Genomic DNA, 24,000 nt, shown 5'->3' on the forward strand with positions numbered 1-24,000 from the left:
AAGTTTCAAGCTACTTCATATATTATTTCATTTTCAGAAATGAAAACTATTATAGTCTCTATTAAGCCAGGTTCCTACTTGTCCTAAGCACCAGGGTCTCCTTTTTCTCATGTCACTGGTGCGAAAAATGCTTTGTCTGTCGGAAAATAATTCAATTGATCTAAGGAGCTAGCTGTCATTTAACGAAGAGTGAGACGACTTTTAGGTATTGAAATAAGTCTTTAGGAAACCATACAAGCACATGCTATTGTCAGGATGACTATATTACTGCCAGAATCATGTTATTTGCTCATTTCATTACCCAAAGTCATCTCAAGCTTGGTTTAATCTCGGCTAAGCGGGATATGCAACTTAATTAACCACATATCGTGTTTCCGGAATGAAGCTATTATTTAATGACTTAATAAATCTTTCCCACTATCTATAAACAAAGAGATAGAAATGGGGGGGGGGGGAGAGCAGTAGGAGGAAACGAAATTCCTATTTATAAACTGCTTTTCTGGAAACTAAACTGAAGTAAATACCGATTTTGCAGAAGAAACAACAGTAGTTTATGCTTAAAACTACAGTAGACAGCGAAGTAGCTTCCACAACTTAATTCCGCTGGTAAAGAGTTGCAGTCCAAGATATAGCGGTTAAAAAAGAGAATTTAAAGTAATTAGTACGTGCCTGTTTAGCTCTTGACTTAAAATTATGGTTAGATCTAATACGAGATTCACCCACAATATCCAGATATTTAAATTTGTCAATGTCACAAAGCCCAAACATGACCTTATAGAGCTGAACGAGACAAATGTATTTTCTTCGCTATTAAAGAGTCCTTGAGTTCCTTAAATATTTTTTTACATAGGGCTGATCAGGACCAAATCGAAATTTGTCTTCATGATTATGTAGAGATTATTGTAACTCGTTCACAGTGAGATTACTGATCAATTAGGAAAATTCAAGACAGCAATAGAGTACAATATTTGAGCAATAGAGTACAATATTTGACGGAAGAATTCATGTTTAGAAGAGACATAAACTGGTCGAAAATTTATAACTTTGTTTACGTCGCTTATTGTCGAGACGAAATAAATATCACATCGAAATCATCAGACTTGCTTTCAAGAGTTAACAATGGTCTTTCGTATCGACTACCACGTATTGTGACTACAGTAATTTAAACATGGTTAATGGAGTCTTATTTTCCCCATAATACAGATGAAATTCGGAAGGTTGATAGCGGTTTGCTGGTAGCTATAATTAAACTAGATTGTATTCTCATTATACCACCACAAAATATACAATAGATATATATTAAGAACCTACCTTGATAATCATAATATTCACCTTGCTGAAGCATAGATACTTTTAAATCACACGATTTATAGCTTGGTATATTCAATTATAATTTAATACATCTGAAGAGACAAACCTATCACAAGATGATATTTTGAATACTTAAAAGCTTTTTTATGCAGATAGGCCACAGGAGGTTGTCAATTCTCTAAAAACATCTATAGAAAATTATTCATTTTCTAATATTATTGTTACGCGTTTGCTCCGCCTTACAAGTTGGATTCAAAAAGGCCAAACATTATTTGCAAACAGCTTTTACACGCCTGAAAAATTTATCATACTTCTGGAATTTAAGAATGTGATATAATTATTCGTTGTTTTTCGAATAGCTGGATAAATCAGAATTATTACAAATATTAGCTATAATTACGATTACGAATGCTGAGCTGGCTTGAAAACAAATAGTGTTCATCGCCTTTAATATTACGCTATTGTTACGCAAAGCTTTATTGTGTTTAGAGATATGCATATAAAAATAGCTGTAAAAATAGGAATATCAATAGCATGACAGGGATTAGTGAATGATTTTTGCCACAAGACGCCTGAGTAAATATAATTTTTCGGCCATTAGCAAACATTAATCGCCTTTCCCTTCCATGTATGACATATCGTAGGATTAAATAAGTAATAAAGAAGAAAATATTTGTAATCCTCTCAGAACTGATACCTGGATAAACAGTCTTAAGTCTTCACTTATCTAAATGGTCGCATTCTTTAAAAAAGTGTGCGTGCTGTAGGCCATTCAAGTTCTTATGTCAATCAATTGTGGTAAAAATGTTGCTCGGTCAAGCATGTAATAGATTACGTCATCACAAGTTCAATTCGATAAAATAAGAGTGAAAATAGTTTAAGTTGAAAGATATTGTTCACAGACGTATTGTTGGTATATTTTACTAGTTGTTGATGATGAATATTTTAAGTTGTGAACATTTTTAAGTATTGATCGATTGAGCAGAAGACCAACTCGACTAGTGCGACAACGCCTTAAATAAACAAGATATGAGAGCTGGAACGAGCTTCTAAGACCAACCCACTGGTTACATGTACAACGCTGATTGGCTGGATAAGGATCAGCCCACTATGGTTGATGACGTATGCAAGAGTCACTGAACCCTCATTATAAAAGGGCGTGCACAGCACCTGAACCTTCAGTGGACTGACGGAGTAAAGATTAACTTATGAAACGTTAGAAAACTCAACGACAGAACTGACGAAGAAGACAAGAACATTTAACGACGATCAAGATCAAAATTTGAAGAAGAGAAGATTAGCGAACTTTAGTTAAAACCTTTGTAAAGATCTCCTACCTCGCGTAAGAAGAAATAAAAAGATCTATAACACTATTATAGCAGTGGAAAATCTTATTGCTTCGTCATGTACACAATTTAAGTTTCGTTTGTTATATTTCGTCGTATAATCCAATTGTCGTAATTCCTTTTTATGCGAAATTTGACATATGAAAACCGAATTACAACAAATTATGACATATCAGTGAATTGCGACGAATTATGACGAGTCACGTCTGTTTCATAAGCCGTTTTTTGACATGCCGAATACATCAAAGACGATCAATAATAAACGGAAATGCCTCATTATCTATTGTTTTAATGTATTCGCGCATATAAAACTGAATATGGTGTGAAACGGGTCTTATTGCATGTTATATGAAAACCAGGGGCCGGTTGTTTAAGAGCAGGTTGAATTTAACCCAGGGTTAAGGCCCTGTTACACAGTGCGATTTTTCTTGCAACTTTCAATTTAATTCCTTATTTAGAGATGTAAATTTGGCACTGCACAACTTTTGTCTTTATTACACTCTATGGCGTTTCTTACACTTACATTTCGAGAACTCTTCACTAATTTACATCTCTTAAAAGTAGAGTTAAATTGCAAGTTGCAAGAATAATTGCACCGTGTAACATGGCCTTTAGTGCTAAACCTAGGCTAAATTGGATATAAGAACACTTTCTTTTTTTTATTGGTTTGTCACTAAAAGTTACAGCAGTGACAGTAGACAATAACAGGACATAAGTCCCAATTTGTAATTGTCTCCTTATCTAAATATAAATACACTAAAATACAACTACTGAACTACTACAGACATAATACAGAAATTTTACAAACAAACTCGAACGGACACATATGCTTACATTATTACTAAACAGAAGTAATTATTACTAAGTATTATGTAGTTATGGAGGAGCGTAACTTTGCAGAGTTTCTTTAGATTGAAGTATAAGCCTTGTTTTAAGTGATTGTAATCATGAAGAGGCTTTAGTATCATGCGGTTTCGATTGGTGGAGGACCCAGCTTCAAAACTGTAAGCCAAGTACGAGGAAGAATTGTCACTCAAAAAACTATAGTAAAATAAGTGAGGGCAGTTTTTAGAAATTTAAAATACACTGATAAAGTCAAGCCTTTCAACGCATATGTAACATGGTGCAATTTTTCCTCCAATTTGCAATAAATTCTTCTTTGAGAGACTTTTGCCTTTATTACACTCCATGCATCGTGCATGTTACACTTCATTTTGAAAACTCTTTAGTAATTTACATATCATAAAAGTAGAATTGCATTGCAAGTTGCAAGAAAAATTTCACCTTATAACATGGCCTTTAAGATAGGTACTACAATCAACTTAATCTTAGACACTCTGTATACCTTCCCGCTGTCTTTACAGTGAAAAATCGATTCTTGTGTGTCCGACAATTCGTCGTTTCACTGTGTAAGGAATACTATATACGTTTTCTTTTACACTTCGTTAGCATTATTTTTTCCCTTATATCACTTCAGCTAAATCCAGGTTTTCACAAACTGACTTGTCTTGAGATTTATTTGGGTTTGTCGCCGGTTTATCCTTGACTGATATCTTTTCTCTTGAGCAACGATAAAAAATCACTATAATAACCACAAGAAAAACTCCAAAGACTATCAACACGATTAAAATGGTGTATAAATCCTGCCATTCGTTTCCGCCATTTTCCATTTTATCGCGATCTGTTAACAGAAAAATATCAGTTCTTCTCAAACGGAATCTGGCGTAATGGCATAATAACCTCTGCGGCCATCATTTCCCAAGAACAATGAAAATTTGTTTTTAGTATTTTTGCAGAAAGTATCGAAAGGGCAATCTCGTATTCTAGCGTTACATTCGTGGACATTCAGAACTGATGAAATTTAAGAAAATATGTCGTCCTTCGTCCAAAAAAGATCAGGAAAAAATTAAGCTTTGAATCCGAAATTTTCACTCAAATAGACACTTTTCTTAAAAAAATACTGGTCAGAATAAAGTTTATGCTGTTTAATATAAAGAACCGACGAAATGTTCTCTTGTGGGTAGGGGGAAATCGTTTTCATTTGTAACACAAATGGGAAAACATACTGAATTTACCAAAAAGGGGGGATTTCGTTTAAAACTAATCGGCATAATATTTGTTTGCATTTTTTAGACAAAGTCAATCAGAATGTTTTAATTTTTAAAACGTCGTGTAAAGTGGTAAATAACTCATCTTTTTACCTGGAAGTACTCAAAATTTATACATTCTGATTAAGTTACTGAAAATGTTAACAAACTTGCTAATTGGTCAAAACGAAATTCCCCCAAAGACACTGCATTTACCCAAAGACGCTTGAGAACGAATCGAGAAAGAACCAAATACATTCTGTTATGTCTGTACATAATTTCTCACAATAAAAAAATGTTTTTTGAATCATTCTATTTTTTGAATCGCTATTCCAATTTTCGTTACAAACGTGCATGGTTATAAACAAGACCCGGTAATCATATTTCTTGTAAACGTTTCATGGCTAAAACCTAAAACGTCATTAATATACAGCTCCTGAACTTTTGAGCCATTGCTAGCAAGTTATACTATTGTATTATACTATATTCAAGCCTAACCTTGACAGCCTGTTCCATTTCCCCCGAAACCATTTTTGCATGAACAATTGAAAGAACTATCAGTATTATTACAGTGGGCGTTATGATGGCAATTATGAGATTTTTTAATGCATACGTCAATATCTGAAAAAATAATTTAATTAAGGATTAGGATTTTTATATAATTATAGTGTTCATAATAATATTCTCAATAATTCTGATATTTTGCAAGTGTCATCGAAAAAATCTCAGTTTTTTCAATCATGCACTGCATCACATTCGTCGAAATCTTTAAAGGAACTTTAGCAAAAAAGTATCTTCTTTAACAATTAAAATTCTGTCGATAAACAAGCATGGGAAAGATTTCAGTCAGGGCCTGACCTTGACAATCTGTTCCATTTCCCCTGCATCCAATTTTGCATGAACAATTAAAAGAACCATCAATATTGTTACAATGAGCATTCTGATGGCAGTTGTGAGTCCCCGCAACACATTCATTTAAATCTGAAAATGATAATGTGGGAAAAACGATATCACTCTTGATATTTTTCTACTGTTCACAAACACATTCGTTTTGTTTTCTTTATGTCGTTGTAAAAACTAAAAGTCTTTTGATAACGAATGTATGGCGATCATGGTGATTATATTTCCAACAAAGCTGAGATGACTAGACAATGCCATATATGTTTCCTGCGAAGTTTAAAGCTGTGAAACTACAATGCAAGTTAGAAATCTGTCACACTCAAGCTTCACCTTGACAGTCTGTTCCATTTCCCATGAAACCAATTTTGCATGAACAATTAAAAGAACCATCAGTATTGTTACAGAGAGCATTCTGATGGCAATTGTGAGTCCCCGCATCACATTCGTTAAAATCTGAGAATGATAATGTCGGGAAAACGATATCATTTTTGATATTTTCCTACTGTTTACAAACACATTCGTTTTGTTTTCTTTATGTCCTTGTAAAAACTAAAAGTCTTTTGATAACGAATGCATGGCGATAATGGGATTATATTTCTAATAAAATTGAAATGATTAGACAATGCCATATATGTTTCCTGCCAAGTTTAAAGCTGTGAAACTACAATGCAAGTTAGACATCGATAGATATCTGTCATACTCAACCTTCACCTTGACAGTTTGTTCCATTTCCCAAGTAACCAATTTTGCATGAACAATTAAAAGAACCATCAATATTGTTACAATGCGCATTCTGATGGCAGTTGTGAGTCCCCGCAACACTTTCGTTTGAATCTGAAAATGATAATGTCGGGAAAACGATATCATTCTTGATATTTTTTTACTGTTTACAAACACATTCGTTTTGTTTTCTTTATGTCCCTGTAAAAACTAAAAGTCTTTTGATAACGAATGCATGGCAATCATGGTGATTATATTTCTAACAAAGCCTAGATTATTAGACAATGCCATACATGTTTTCTGCGAAGTTTAAAGCTGTGAAACTAGAATGCAAGTTAGACATCGATAGATATCTGCCATACTCAAGCTTCACCTTGACAGTCTGTTCCATTTCCCATGAAACCAATTTTGCATGAACAATTAAAAGAACCATCAGTATTGTTACAATGAGCATTCTGATGGCAACTGTGATTCCCTGCATTACAATCGTCGAAATCTTGAAATAATAATTTAGCAAAAAAGATAAAATTCCTAATGTTTTCTATTGTTCACATATACATCGCCTTCGTTGATTGTATATTCCTAGTCATATTCATAACAAAGCTTTAGAAACCAATCATATTTAATTTTTAATAAAATTGCGATGACTAGACAATGCTATTGAAGTTTCCTTCGATGTTTAAAGCTGTGGAACGATGGAAAACCTCTGCTATACTCAAGCCTAACCTTTACAGTCTGTTCCATTCCCGATGAAACCAATTTTGCATGAACAATTAAAAGAACCATCAGTATTGTTACACAGAGCATTCTGATGGCAAATGTGACTCCCTGCATCACACTCGTCGAAATCTAGAAATAATTATTTAGCAAAAAAGTCAAAATTCCATATAGTGTATTTTCTATTGTTCACTTATACAACGCCTTTGTTCGTTATATGTTCCAAGTTATATTCGAAACAAAGCTTTAGAAACCATAATTTAATTTGTAAAAAAATGCAATGACTAATCAATGCTGTCAAGGTTTCTTGCGATGTTTAAAGCTTAGAAACTATGGGAAACCTCTGCTATACCCTGGCCTAACCTTCACAGTCTGTCCCACTCCCAATGAAACCAATTTTTCATGAACAATTAAAAGAACCATCAGTATTGTTACAGTGAGCATTCTGATGGCATCTGTGATTCCCTGCATCACATTCGTTGAAATCTGCAAATAATAATTCGGGAGAAAAAAATCGAGATATATTTCTATTGTACACAAATAAATAGTTTCTCTTCACTTTGTGTGCCTAGTAATATATATATAGGGATCTTATTTCTAAAAAGTGTGCGATGACTAGACAATGCCATTGAGTTTCCTGCGAAATTTAAATCTGTAGAATTATGGGAAATTTTAACTTTTGAATTTTACTATACTGAAGTCTAACCTTGACAGCTTGTCCCATTTCCTGAGTAGCCATTTTTGCATGTACAATTGAAAGAGCCATCAGTATTATTACAGTAGGCATTGTGATGGCAATTATGAGACCCTGCATCACATTCGTCGAAATCTGGAAATAATAATTTTAAAAAAGGATAAAGTCGAATATTTTTTAATTGTCCACAAATACTAATTGCTTTTGCACATATTATGTTCCCAGTAACGATTAAAAGAGAGTTGATAATGAAGGCATAGTAATTATTTTTTAACACAATTGTGATATTACCAGACAATGACATTGATTTTCTTATCCCTTATCATTTAGCCATTAGACTTCATTGGAATTATTTTAAAACTTTGGTGTTTTCTGCAAATCTCTCGTTGAGAATGCGGTATATTTTCTCTTTGAAATTGGCTATTTCTTGACGTCAAAAAGCGAAAACAACACAGTGCCCACTATTTCTAAGCATGTATAGTTTTGCATCATGTCCGCGTATCATATTCACTAGTAAATGCAATTGGTTTTTATATTAGCGAATTTGAAAAATTTTACCGCTGTAGATTTCTCATCTAACAGTTTAAATTTTATTTTTAATGTGGATTAAATTTGGAGCATGCAATTTGTTCATTTTCGAAATCAATTAATGCGAAATCTAAACATGTTGCTAAAAAGTTTTCTTGATAATTGCTGATAAAAAGGTAACCCTCACGGTACCATCTTTCTCACCCAACAGTGTAAGTGGAACTTTCGAACCGAAATGTAGTACGAATTGCATCCAAGTTTCAAAGGTAAGAATATAATTAAAAACATACTAGCTTTCACCTTTATCGGGGATGTAAGAGGGCTACATAAAAATGATACCTCACTTATACTTTCTCTTCAAGAAGATTAAATCTAATTTTCAATGTACCTTAGAATTTGGAGCTTGTGAAATTTTGAGACATTGCTGACTGAAGCAAGTGTTGCGAACGTTTAATCTTTGCAACCATTTTGAAAATGATGAGAATTAAAGACTTAGGCCTAGTTCTCATACAGTATCGCGATGTCATCGGCGATGTTCTACGATCCATTATTTGTGATCAATTAAGTAAATATTTTTTTTAAATAGACACAGCATTTTACTCATCAATATGAACCGACAAAAACAGTGCCGACGAATGGCGATGTACGAGACTTACGCCTGTATTCAAAAAGCTCACTCACACTCACACTCATTGAGTGTGACATAAATATTTTGTTAATGCTGATCAATGAGAAAGTTTTTCTGAATAGATGGAAAGATATAAGGTGAATCACTGAAAATCAAGCCCCTATTTGTCTGTAAATGCCGCCATTAAAACGTTATGAGAAGATGAAGATCTCCCACTCAATAAATTTGAGTGTGAGGGAGCTTTTAGAATACAGGCGTTAATCTTCATGAATTAATGGTGAATATAAATAAAGAAATGCTGTGCTATCTGCACTTGCGTTGCACACTAAAAAAATGTCAGGAACTATAATATATAGAAAATACATCTCTGATCTACAATCATTACCGTCATCATCTGTGATAGTCACTGTCGCTTCGCCAACAGAAATTTGAACGTTGGGATTGTTATTTAACATCAAACAACTGTAAAATTTTCGCTGCCTTCATAACTGTTATCATCAATTATCAAATATCAACGCAATCAGTTGTTTGAATAAAACTTTGTATTCCAACAGATTTCTCATCACCTACTAAAACTTTGTAATCTTCTCCGCTTGTTGCAGTGCCATTTCTGAATGTTAATCTTGAAATATTTTGATAAAACACATTAAACCGATAGACACAAAATTAGCGGCACATGTTGGTTGTACAGATTTATCGATTTATTAATTGTTGTCATCAAAACAGATATTTTTCATCTAAAGATCAAAGATGTTGAGAAAGAGGACTGTTCACTTTGAAATTACAGTACGAGAGTGAAAAAGAGAGAAGTAAATTGTCTAAAATTTTTAACAATATTGCATGGATGATTCAATTACAAAGTATTTCGTCCGCTATCCGGATGTGCTGATAAATATAAAGAAAATTTACTCACGTTCCTGAAAAGGAAGTCCCATCAAAATTGCTAACACCAAGACAAACCTGCAATTTATCATCTGCCTCACCAACGGTGTAGGTTGAACTTTGGAATCCAAATGTAACTGTATGCATCAAATTATATTTAGGTTACTTAAAATATATATTAGTTAAAACTACAAAATAAAAGTCATTTAAATGTTTAAAATTCTGCAGACTGCATTCTTGAGGGAAAGTTTTATTTTTTAGCGGAAATTGGCTTGTTTTTTGCATACCATACTTTATGCTGTATAAACTATATTCAAGACCAATAAAACATCATCATCTTGATGTATGTTTTATAGTCGGATGCCTTGTAGTGTATATGATCAGCAAACCCGCTGAAGCCAATGCTGTACTGCTTTATCAACAACCGACTCTATTCCGTACGTCAAAAGTGGATTGGATGCAAAAAAAAATTGGATCGTGTGAACAGACCTTTCAGATCAGGGTCGGATGAACGTGTGTCATTGCCTGCTTGGTTGGATCAGGCTTCCATACTTTGGGGGGTAAAATTTCCTTTGACATAGCAATTTTTGATGCCATAGGCTCATGATCATGCTAATTCGGTATAGCTAGTGTAAACAGGTCTAAGTATTGTTTAATTTTTACCTTGTCCTGTTGATGACACAATTTCCAGAACACATACAAAGAGATGCAAATATATCGATTGCCACAACTGCATCTAAGGGATGTTGGTTGTAATTTAAACTTTTTTTGTCGAGCAGAAGTACAGAAATAATCATTGAATGTAATGTATTCGCAAGCGATGGACCATAGGAACTACATTCAATATTTAAATTACTCAAATTTGCTTCAGTTGCGCTTCACTCCACTTCGTTGTGAGTTCAGTGACGTCATAGTGGTCCGAGGCAAAATCAATGATAGCGCGACTGGAGCAAATTTTACTATTTCGAATCTTTATCGGGCTACCTATGGATGAACACTGGAGCAACAATTACAAATTGTTGTAAGGAGCAACAATTACAAATTTCAAAATGACTACGTTGCGCAATGTCAGGGTAATATACATACATCAGGGGGGAGAGTTTTCATCTTTCCGAAAGTTGATAGCGTTGTACAACTGCTATCCACCGTTCTACTACGGCTTGGAAAAGCAATAATTTGTAGGCGTCTGGTGTTAGCGGAATTTATTGTCGATTGCGTTCGCTCCGCTCTTCTAAAACTAAATAATTTTCGAAAGTCGAAACACGCAGTGATTATAAAACGCGAGCAACAGATAGCGTCAAAGATTTACTCCTTGGGAAGCATGTTTTAGCCCTTCTACCTAATAGTTATGATTCCGTTCTACCTAGTACCTACGTATACTATAGTTACTTTACGTGCAAGAAAAGGATGGCGAAAACAAATATAAAAGCTGAGCGTAGTAGCGTTCTCGTTATTTTATCTTCTCGCTGATTTACTGTATAATAGGAGATCAAATTATTCAAGTAGCCAAAATGCTTTCGACGGAAACGTTTCAGAAGTCGCCAACTCTGTACCACAATATATTTATACGATCGCAGATAGAGCATGCCTATCAGAATACCTGCCAGAATCATGTTATTTGCTCATTTCATTACCATGCAAAGTCATCTCAAGCTTGGTTTAATCTCGGCTAACCGCGATATGCAACTTAATTACCCACATAACGTGTTTCCGGAAGTTAGCTATAACAACCAAAATCAAATTTGTCTTTATGATTATGTAGATTTCATTGAAACTCCTTCGAAAATATAGTTTGTTATGGCATATGAGATCACTGATCAATTAGAAAAATTACACACAGCGAACAATAGAGTGCAATATTTGACGGAAGAATTCATGTTTAGATGAGACTTTGATTTACTTTAAATCTTTTATTAAAGTGGTCTAAAATTTATCACGTTTGAAGTTTACGTCGCTTATTGTCTAGACGAAACAAAAACCACAGCGAAATAATCAAACTTGTTTTCAAGAGTTACCAACAGTCTTTCGTATCGACTAACACGTATTGACTACAGTAATTTAAATATGGTTAATGGGTCTTATTTTCCCCACAATAAAGATCAAATGCGGAAGGTTTGCTGGTAGAATTAAACTAGACTGTAATCTCATTAAACCACTATAAAATAATTATACAACAGTAATCATAATATTCACCTTGCTGAAGCATAGATACTTTTAAATAACTTTTACCGCATTCCTCCACGATGTAGCTTGGTATATTCAATTATAGCATTCAATACCTCTGAAGAGACAAACCTATCACAAATTATAAAAATGAAAATCATTCATTTTCCAATATTACTGTGACGCATTTGCCCCGCCTTACAGGTTGGATCCAAAAAAGGGCAAACACTATTTGCAAGCAGCTTTTAACTTCCTGTAAAATCATAATTCTCTGACTTAAGAATATGACATAAATATTCGTTGTTTTTCGAATAGACGAATAAATCGAGTTGAATTGTAATTATATACGATTACGAAAGCTATGAGCTTTTTGAGAACAAAGAGTGTTCATCGCCTTAAATATTACGCTATTATAGCAGTGCAAAAAGCAGTTGCTTCTTCGTGAATACAATTTAAGTTTCGTTTGTTATATTTCGTCGTATAATCCAATCGTCGTAATTCGTTTTTATGCGAAATCTGACATATAAAAACCGAATTACAACAAATTATAACATATCAGTGAATTTCGACGAATTATGACGAGTCACGTCTGTTTCATACGCCGTTTTTGACATGCCGAAAACATCAAGGACAATCAATATTAAACGGAAATGCCTCAATATCTATTGCTTTGATTAATGTATTCGCTCATATAAAACTGAATATGGCGTGAAACGGGTCTTATTGCATGTTATATGAAAACCAGCGGCCAGTTGTTCAAAAGCAGGTTAAATTTAACATAGGGTTAGTGCTAAGTCTAGGCTAAATTGGATATTAAGAACACTTTCGATTGGTTGAAGACCGAGCTTCAAACTGTAACCGATGCACGAGGAAGAAATGTCAAACGAAAAATTATAGTAAAAGTAAGTGAGGCAGTTAAGATGTATTCAACTACAGTTTAAAATATACTGATCAATTAAAAGCCCTGCTACACGGTGCAATTTTTCCTGCAACCTGCAATGCAATTCTTTTTTTGAGAGACATAAATTTGGCTTTTTACACTCTATGACATATCTTAGGGCGCTTTCGTTTATACGGAAAAAACGGCCAGACCGGTCCTGTTGTATTTCGGTACAGTCAGATTACTGGTATTTTAGAGTGTTTCAAGAACCCTGCATTCAAGTATATCGTTATTTACATCTGCCTAGCACGAGAAATGTAGTTTTATCGCTATATTCTTAACGAAATGCTCTATTTCAATTTAAAATATGACCGGTCTGACCATTTTGGCCGCGTAATGGAAAGCGCACTTACCCTCACATTTTGAAGAATCTTCACTAATTTACATCTCTTAAAAGTAGAATTGCACTGCAAGTTGCAAGAAAAATTGCACCGTGTTACATCGCCTCAAGGATCGGTCCAACAATCAACTTAGTCTTAGACACTCTGCACTCTCCGCTGTCTTTGCAGTGAAAGATTGATTCTTGCGTGTCCAAAAATTCGTAGTTTCATTATGTAAGGAATAATAATTTATATACGTTTTTTTTTACACTTCAATAGCACTATTTTTCCCGGCTAGGCAAGGTGAAAACTGCATATAATGAAAGACTAATCAGGTTCAGCCTTGATGCGACGAGTTTTTACCTCGCCTAACAGGGATAACTCCCTCCATGTAAACAGGCCCTAAAACTAAATAATTTTTGAAAGTCGAGATGCGCGCTGATTTTTAATCTACTGGTTTGTACTATTGTGCTATTCTCCGACAGACAAAACACTTTTCGCACCAATGCTTAGGACAAGTAGGAACCTGGCTTGATAGATAGACTATAATAGTTTACATATCTGAGAATTAAATCATATACGAAGTACTGGAAACCTGGAATTAAATGATGGCGGAAATTAGAGGAGTAGCAATGAAAGGTCATTTTCAATCCTACGTTACCAGCGAAATATTTTTCATAATTCAAACGGGAGTTTTGGTCCTTCGAATTTCGGATTTTTAGAGATACAAAAAAAGGAAATAAAGTTTTTTATGGTAATTATTTTGATTTTCAAGATTAAAAATACGGGGAGTTTGTCGCGAACGTTGTGTTCAGTAGATCACGTTGACGTTGAAACGACATAGAAAAGTATGCGTGACGAGAAGGTTGTGACAAGGCATAGCAGTAAAAATAAATTAACATTTGAGAAAACATTGATTATGGCGACATGCTTTTGTCACTAATATTGTAGCCTGCATGGCAGCCGGTCCCTAAGTTCAGGCAAGGCGAGGACGGCGAAGCACTGCCTGCATGCCTGATTTGGCTATGTTTTTTGTCAACCGCCCATTTTCAGTCCCAGCGCAATTAGCTAAACGACAAACAGTTAATATTATAATAAGAAAAAACTGTAATAACTAATAACTGGGATATATTATTTTCCGGCTGTAAGCTTGTTTATTAATCGAAGTCTGTTTTTTCGATATATTAATATAATTATTATTTCGCTTGCTGTTTTGTTATGGGATTAATATTGTATGATGAATATACAAAGAAGCTAGCTGTGATTCAACCAAGCGTTAGACCACTTTTAGGTATTGAAATAAGTCTTTAGGAAACCATACAAGCAAATGCTATTGTCAGGATGACTACATTATTGCCAGAATCATGTTAGTTGCTCATTTCATTGCCCAAAGTCATCTCAAGCTTGGTTTAATCTCGGCTAACCGCGATATGCAACTTAATTATCCACATATCGTGTTTCCGGAAGGTAGCTATAACGACTAAATGGAAATTTGTCTTTATAATTATGTAGAGTTCATTGTAACTCCTTCAAAAATATATACCACTTATTAACCGAATTTGAGGTCCGTACTAGAAAAATATCAGACCAAGGTCTGATATTTTTCCAGTACAGACCGAACGTACACGGTTAATAAGGGATTTATTATATGGCACACAGTATTTAGTTTATTTATTTATATTATGCGCTGCAGCATTTTAGCCAGCTCTTTCGCCAGCCAGTGGCCAAGCAAGCATTGAATTGGCTTTCAAAACTTTGTTTTTTACTCGTTAAATAAGAATGATACAGTAATATAAACAAAAATCAAAGATGAATAAATATAATATTCACATGTACCAAATAATGCTCTTCTCCGTCCATTCTTCGTCGATATTTTTTGTGTCAAAAATAAGAGTGCAAGCTTGTTTTTGTTCAAAAATATGAGAGTTGAACCGTTACTACGGCAACGGTCTAATACTTTGGGATTCCAGACCGACAAAGAACCAATCAGCGCACGCCATTTAGTCACAAGACCGCGTGCCATACAGGTGCCATATAATAAATACCACCTATTAGCCGAATTTGAGGTCCGTACAAGAAAAATATCAGACCGAGGTCGTGACAGTACGGACCGAGCGATAGCGAGGTCCGTACATAAAAGACCGAGGTGTGATATTTTTCCACGTACGGACCGAAAGTATTCGGTTAATAAGGGATTTATTATATGGCATACAGTATTTAGTTTATTTATTTATACATGCAATGCGCCGCAGCATTCTTGCCGGTTCTTATCAAAATTACGATGTACATATATGTTAATTATCTCTCCTAAAGTTTATTGAAATTTATGTTCCGCTTGTTTAATAAGTCGCTTCTTCCAGCAGACATAACTTAGAAATTGGTCTCACCGACTTCGATGTCTTCGTCTTTACCTCTGCCGTGCGTACAAATCCGTCTGCTCCGTAAAACACTTTCCTAACTCGTCCCAAGTGCCAATGTCCCCTGGGTAGAGTTGTATCCACTAAAAGCACCAAGTCGTTTCTTCGTCATCCACTTCTTTCTTTCCTGCATGAGGGGAAAGTATTCGCGGATCCAACGGACCCAGAAGTGGTTAGCCAGAACTTGTCCCCTGCGCCACTGTTTACGAGAATGAATTTCTGCGTCTTCGAATATGCCGAGGGGCACCGCGAGACCTTGACGTTATTGTAAAAAATTACTTGGGTGATCGGTTCGCAATCGTTCGGATCGTCGCTACTTGGGCATAGAGGTTGCCTGTTAAGAATACCGGCTGCTTCTGCGAACACTGTACGCAGTGTTTCGCGCTTGACGAAGGCATGTGGGTGCCCAAGGATGGCTTTCATGGTCTTACGAACGCTTCGGATTAATCTTTTCCACACTCCTAACATGTGGCTAGCTGTAGGAGGTTGGAAGTGCCATTTTTTCAACGGTTGTGAGTGCCATTCCACTCCTTTCTCGCTCAGAGCTTCGATAATAGCCTTCTGATTCCATCCCTTCATAGCCGACCCTATCTCTTTCTCCCCACCTACGAAATTTGTGCCATTATCGCTCCATATTTCTTTGGCGGCGCCACGGGTGCAGACGAAACGACGCAAAGTCGGATAAAATCGTCTGCTTCCAACGATCCGACATCTTCATTGCAGTGGATTGCTCTTGTATTGAAGCATGCAGACGAAAATACAACCATACACTTTCTCCGTACCGCTCCAACCCGGTATACGTAAAGGGGGGTTCGTAAGGAGTGAGCCTGGCTTTGGGGAGGTCGCCCATCATCTGATTCATTGGAGCTTCGTTCCTCTTCCGGTATGTAACGCAACGACGCAAGATCTGACCAGTCAACAGACGGGCGTTAATGATCCAGCAACGCTGACGGACCACAGACAGTACATGCTCTCGACAGGCGTGACCTAATATTTAGTGTTATTATATACACAAGCACCAGATATGAGGTATGCTGCAATTTCATTGGTTGGCTACTAGACAGATATTAGCTAATATCTATCTTGTAGAGAAAGTAAACAAAATGGCCGAAAGATTTGGGGAGTTGAGTGAAATTGAAATCCAAGCTTTAGTTGATAATAGCACACCAAAATGCACCGAAAGGCGACAAAGTTTGTGTATATAATAAAACAGTTATTCTGCTTACTCTCGTCGTATATGGCCAATAGCCAACTCGGCGCTACGCGCCTCGTCGGCTATGAGCTCATATACGACTCGAGTTCGCACAATGACTGTTAAATAATAGGTAATAATTAACGAGGTGATGTGATGTTGATGTGGCACTATCATAGGGTTGACGTTCTCCGAGATTAAAGGTGCGTGTCTCAGACGGCCGCCAACACAAATAACGTCGTCCATGCAGGAGTACGGGCAAAAGAGTCATCAATCTGCTATCTGACTTGATCTTCTTTCCAGATTTCAAAGCTGAGAGTTCATCCTGGAAGTATTGGCTTTGGACTACTTTCACGATAAATGTCGACGCTTCCTTCATTTCTGTTAAACTTATTTCCTTGGAAAATGAGGCCACTTGTGATTTAGCCTTGGTTCGTAGATGACGCACGAACCGCACTAGCCAAGAAATATATCTCTGCAGTTTAGACCACGACGATACGTCGTTCAGCAGTTGAACCAAATGGGAACCAATTACGACTGCCGACGAGTTATGACCAATACATGGTTTCACGACCTCTTCATCGTCCTCTGGGACCTCGGATACCCTTGCGACCAGCCAGTGATTTGCAGTCTGGAAAGCGGGTTCAGGAAAGCGGGTTCAGACCACCAACGGCACGTTGAATGAAATGCTTCGATTGGCAAGCCCCTTGATCCATCGTCGGCCGGGTTTAGAGCTCCGGGGACATGTTGCCATTGTTCTGGCGTCGTATGTTCGTAAATCTCTTCTTAAACGAGTGGCCACAAAGCGGTGAAATCGCCTATTTTCAACTGTGGTAGAGTCGGTCTAAAAGATGACATGATCATCGTTCCAATCCAATTCAGCTCTGATTAGATTACTCAGCCGTACAGCTAGGACGCTTGCCATAAGCTCCGGTCGTGGGATGGTGGGTTTCTTTATTGGGCAATTACGGCACTTTCCCTTGCTAAATCTACACGATATCACCCCAACAATGTCGACAATACATATTTAGGCAGATGCGGCGTATGCGATCTCACTTGCATCACTAAACATGTACAGCTCGATTAAACGTACGCGAGACATGTCCGTATTGAAATAACATCTTGCTCCATCATCTTCTCCCCATCAGCAAAGTCTTGCCTTGCCATTATACGCCGCCCAAATTTCTGCTTGAACAGAAGAATTTCCTCGGGCACGCCGGAGAACTTGTCACGTTTGATAGCAGGGAGGCTTTGATTGAAGGCTATTGTCTGTTGGACTGACGAAATGCCTTGCATAGCAGATGCTACCATAGTCCGAATGTCTCCCTGTTGTAGGTCGTTTACACTAGCATATCTCTGTGGTGGCTCCAAGGGAGAACAGCTTGGCTTGCTTACAAATAGAGGTGTTCTGTGTTCTGCCTCGAAGACTGGTTGCTTGCCATGATCTGAACTAATGGCTCCTCGACAATTTTGGAAGCAGATGTCCACTGAATTGGGGGGACGCCAGGTGGGATATAGTTGAAGGTAGACCTCGAGTGTGGGTACAAATCGTTAGGTTTAGTGTAGTAGGCCGTGTTCTAACTCAAGTTTGAATGTGGTTCCTCTCCGAACGAGAAATCTTCGAATACGAGGGGTTTGGGGATATCGCCTTTGAACTCGGGTTCGACTAGAATGTTCTCCTTTTCTTGCGTGACCAAGCTCATATCAATCTCTCCATGTTCTTCTATTTGTTCTTCCAGTTGGACTTATAATTCCAAGAGGGCTGCCCGTTGTCGAGCTTCGGCCAGTTCCTTTTCAGACTGTTGTTTTAGGGTCTCCAATATTTGCGTTTTTCAATCTCTTCCTTTTCCATTTTTTGTTGCCTTAATAGCTCTCTATGTTTCCATTCGATCTCCAAAAGTTTTATTTCCCCTTCGAGTTTTCGCCGTTGTTCTTGTTCCGCTAAACGTAAGGCTAAATTTGCTTTCGCGGCTTGGGCTCTTTTTTCGAGGACTGTTGAGCTTGAAGAAAATTTTGTTCCTCTGGAAACATTTGATCTATAAGAGTCCACACTTTCGGCGTATGGTGCTACATGTTCTCTTTGCAAGTGCGAATTCTCCATGATTATTTCATTAAAGTAGGTTGCAGCATCGAGCAGGTATCTGAGATTTTCTGAACGAAGGCGACCTTGTCGAGATATAACTGATCAAATTGTTGAATGGCATGGTAGCACTCCTGACTGCTCAGGCTAATTATAGACGTATAATAGTTATAAGCCACAACAAACCTTTTCCATGAATTATCGTACTGTTGTGAAAGTACTCTAATAGTCTCGGCATTGTTTGGGTCTTTTAACAAAGATTCGATTTGACCACGCACACGAGCAACCTGCCCTAGTTCTCTTTGAGGAGTACACCTTTTCGTCAGAACTTGTTGCACGCGATCCCTTCGTCGCCATCTGGTATTTCTATTGTCTGAGTCCATATTTCATTAAATCAGCGATGCATCTTTTTGTAAAATTGTAATATACAGTCCTTAATTAAACGAATGTCAGGTGCAAACCAACAGAATCTCTTTGTGCTTCGACAAAAACTCCAAACCGGCGGCTGATCATTCGAATAAAACTATGTCTATGTATAGGTGCTCCGACGCTATACGCTTAGCGAACTTGCGATGTTAGTTATCGAGCCCAATGTGACAAACTGTGTGTTGATTTGTTTTATTCTAACAGAATACAAATACATAAAGATATACATTAATCATACGCAAACTATGACACATCATGATTTTACATACAAACGTACAGGTAGATTTTACATAACAAACGTTCACGTAGATTTTACATAACAAACGTTCACGTAGATTTTACATAACAAACGTTAGTGTCTCACCGAATGTCGATAATCTGCAAAGATCTATTTTACAAGAATTCACCGAGTATTTTACCAATTTACCAAATTTAAAATGTAACAAAATCGAAACGTTCTTTCTACGTATTTTTAAAGACGGAAGTGCATGCTTAACGCGGACTCCGCTGTCCGGAAGTGTTTAGTACCTCAACACGAATGCTGAGCTGGCCTGAGAACAAAGAGTGTTCATCGCCTTAAATATTACGCTATTATAGCATTGCAAAAATCTTATTGCTTGTTCATGTACACAATTTAAGTTTCATTTTTTATATTTCGTCGTATAATCCAATTGTCGTAATTCGTTTTTATGCCAAATCTGACATATGAAAACCGAATTACAACAAATTATAACATATTAGTGAATAGCGACGAATCAGTGAATCTCATACGTGGTTTTTGACATGCCGAATCAAGAACAATAAATAACAAAACCTTTTTTCCTCCAATTTGCAATTCAATTCTTCTTTGAGAGATTTTGCCTTTTTTACACTCCATAAATCGTGTGTCTTACACTTCATTTTGAAAACTCTTTAGTAATTTACATCTCATAAAAGTAGAATTGCATTGCAAGTTGCAAGAAAAATTTCACCTTGTAACATGGCCTTTAAGATCGGTCTTACAATCAACTTAGTCTTAGACACTCTGTATACCTTCCCGCCGTCTTTACAGTGAAATATCGATTCTTGTGTGCCCGACTATTCGTAGTTTCACTGTGTAAGGAATGCTATATACGTTTTCTTTTACACTTCGTTAGCATTATTTTTCCCTGAATTCATCTCAGCTAAATCCAGGTTTTCACAAAATGACTTGTCTTGAGATTTCTTTGGAAAAAGGTTTGTCGCCGGTTTATCTTTGAATGATATATTTTTTCTCAGTGACCGACGATAAAAAAACACAACAATACACACAAGAACAACTACAAAGACTATCAACACGATTAAAATGGTGTATAAATCCTGCCATTCGTTTCCGCCATTTTCCATGTTATTGCGATCTGTTAACAAAAAAAATATCAGTTCTTCTCAAACGGAATCTGGCATAATGGTATAATAACCTCTGCGGCCATATTTTCCCAAGAACAATGAAAACTTGTTTTTAGTATTTTTGCAGAAAGTATCGAAATGGCAATCTCGTATTCTAACGTTACATTCGTGGACATTCAGAACTGATGAAATTTACGAAAATATGTCGTTCTGTGTCGAAAAAAGATCAAGAAAAAATTAAGCTTTGAATCCGAAATTTTCAGAAAACTTACTGAATTTACCAACAAGGGGGGTAATTAATACAGCAACGTCATTAATACAGCTCCTGAACTTTTGAGCCATTGCTAGAAAGTTAGACTATTGTATTATGCTATTTCAAGCCTAACCTTGACAGCCTGTTCCATTTCCCCTGAAACCATTTTTGCATGAACAATTGAAAGAACCGTCAGTATTATTGCAGTAGGCGTTACGATGGCAATTGTGAGAACCTGCATCACATTCGTCGAAATCTTGAAAGAAAATTTAACAAAAAAGTATCTTCTTTAACAATTGAAAATCTGTCGATAAACAAGCATGAGAAAGATTTTCGTCAGGGCCTAACCTTGACAATCTGTTCCATTTCCCCTGAAACCAATTTTGCATGAACAATTAAAAGAACCATCAATATTGTTACAGTGAGCACTCTGATGGCAGTTGTGAGTCCCCGCATCACATTCGTTTAAATCTGAAAATGACAATGCCGGAAAAACGATTTCATTTTTGACATTCTTCTACTGTTTACAAACACATTCGTTTTGTTTTCTTTATTTCCTTGAAAAAACTAAAAGTCTTTTTTAGTCTATTTTTATCTTAAAATTTCACCGTCAATAGCGTTAAAGGCGGAATGTAAACGGCGGCGGCGAATTTCTTCCTTTCAGTACAGCGCTACCCAGTAATTATTCTGCAAGAATTTGTCCGCAAAGACGACCAGATGTTGGAGACTGACAGACATTAAGTAATGTTAATTGTGGGGAAATTAGGTTAGTTAATTAGGGGACGGGGACGGGGACGGGGACGGGGACGGGGACGGGGACGGGGACGGGACGGGGACGGGGACGGGGACGGGGACGGGGACGGGGACGGGACGGGGACGGGGACGGGACGGGGACGGGGACGGGGACGGGACGGGGACGGGGACGGGGACGGGGACGGGGACGGGGACGGGACGGGGACGGGGACGGGGACGGGGACGGGGACGGGGACGGGGACGGGGACGGGACGGGGACGGGGACGGGGACGGGACGGGACGGGGACGGGGACGGGGACGGGGACGGGGACGGGGACGGGGACGGGGACGGGACGGGGACGGGGACGGGGACGGGGGGACGGGGACGGGGACGGGGACGGGACGGGGACGGGACGGGGACGGGGACGGGACGGGGACGGGGACGGGGACGGGGACGGGGACGGGGACGGGGACGGGGACGGGGACGGGGACGGGGACGGGGACGGGGACGGGGACGGGGACGGGGACGGGACGGGGACGGGGACGGGGACGGGGACGGGGACGGGGACGGGGACGGGGACGGGGACGGGGACGCGGACGCGGACGCCAAGACTATAGCAATAGCTCTCTTGCACTAAAGTGCAGGCGAGCTAAAAATGCGAAACAAAGGCTTAATCGTTTTGCATTCAGTTTCTTGATTGGCATTGTATTTCCTCATTTTAGGACAGGTTTGCTTTAGATTAATGTGAAACGGTCCACCATAATGTGAAATGGCTAGCATTGTGTGAAATGGTCTAGCGTAATGTTATATGGCTACAGTCATGTGAAATGGCCTAGTGAAATGTTAAATGGCTAGCATAATGTGAAATGGTCTAGCGCAATGTGAAATGGTTTAGCGTAATATGAAATGGTCTAGCGTAATATGAAATGGTCTAGTGTAATATGAAATGGTTTAATAAAAAGATCTTATCTTCTAAGTAACCATAACTTAGATTTTGGGTTTGTTATTTTACTGATTTATGTATATTGAGAGTTTAGATATCACAACAACAGTAACCATTATCACATACGTATTTCTGGTTTAATTAAGGCATTAAACGAAAAAATCAATCAATCGTCTAACTAAAAAGCCTATAGACGGATTGCAAAATTTCGATTACAACTAATTATAATACAGGTTGTGAAAATTGCGAAGTCTAAGAATTTGAATACTCCAAATTGTAAACACAAATATGCAAGTGCGAGCAAATATGCAATCGTATAAATTAGTAAAATCGCTACTCGTTACGTGCGAGTGACTCGGACACCCGCTTGTAGTTACTAAGGAGTGGCGTCAAGTTACTCGCAGGTGGTACTGTGTACATGGATGAAACGCCAAGATAAAGACAAAGAAATTAAGACAAGTGTCAATACTTATTTTGCTAATCTTGTGATTTTATCTACTCACCAATACAATCACTGCCATTCTTGACCAAGCCTTCATTACAGATACAATCGTAAGTAAGATTTCTATTGACGCATGTTGCATTTTCACCACAATCAGGGGCTTGAATAATTTGTGAAGGTTTGCACTCATCGTAATCTAAAAGATAGCGAGATAGTCATCGCGTTATAGGAAAAATCTTGGGAGAAAAAATGTTCACTACCTCTGTCACAGAGAGGGATTGTTTTAAAGAGGTCCACAGAGAAAGACTGTTTTATACAGTAGAGATAGCTAGACAGTTATACTTTAAAAACTACGATGTTAATTAATGTAGTCGTTAAATAGTTGACATTCAGAATTGCCTAATACGTGTATTTACCATGCGGGATGGTATTTACCACCAAAAAGAGGTATGGTATTTACTACCAAAATATCTCGAGAGTTTTACAATATGAATTAAAACAATGTTTTTGCAAAATAATGTTGAAGCGTTCAAAGAAATAGTTTCCCCGTCTAAATTTTTCACTTCTTTTGTGCTTTCAGGTAGAGTATTTTTATCTATCATCTTCGTATTTCTTCATCTATCACGTCGACAAAATAACTCGCCGTAATTTGCAAAATCTGCTTTGGTGATAATCGCGTAATAATCTGAGGTCCTTGAATCAGATGATAATTTATATTTGGCATGGTCAATATATAATTTTAATACATTAGAGATGCCAGCATGCGGAGGAGGCTATACCAGATATACCTTCAAATTTAAAAAGACCAGCCAATTTAGTGCTAGTGGGATCAGTGTTAGCGCTGAGTTGTAGGTTGGTGCCAGGAAGAAATGTGCCGCTGTTTGTTACGATCAATGTTGCGGCTAATTCTCTT

At 37.4% G+C, this 24,000-nt stretch overlaps 1 long non-coding RNA gene across 1 annotated transcript; it reads right to left on the bottom strand.

Annotated features, from left to right (window-relative positions):
• Nucleotides 1-9,460: 9,460 nt before the first annotated feature.
• LOC114540953 lies at nt 9,461-12,166 on the bottom strand. Its single transcript, XR_003689166.1, has 4 exons — nt 12,007-12,166; nt 10,477-10,549; nt 9,845-9,950; nt 9,461-9,553 (listed from the first exon to the last, which is right to left on the bottom strand). It is a non-coding gene; the product is annotated as an uncharacterized LOC114540953 (long non-coding RNA).
• Between the last annotated feature and the right edge of the window lie 11,834 nt (nt 12,167-24,000).

Source organism: Dendronephthya gigantea, unplaced genomic scaffold (genome assembly GCF_004324835.1).
Source record: "Dendronephthya gigantea isolate DGI-Jeju-01 unplaced genomic scaffold, DenGig_1.0 000257F, whole genome shotgun sequence".
Classification (NCBI taxonomy): domain Eukaryota; kingdom Metazoa; phylum Cnidaria; class Anthozoa; order Malacalcyonacea; family Nephtheidae; genus Dendronephthya; species Dendronephthya gigantea.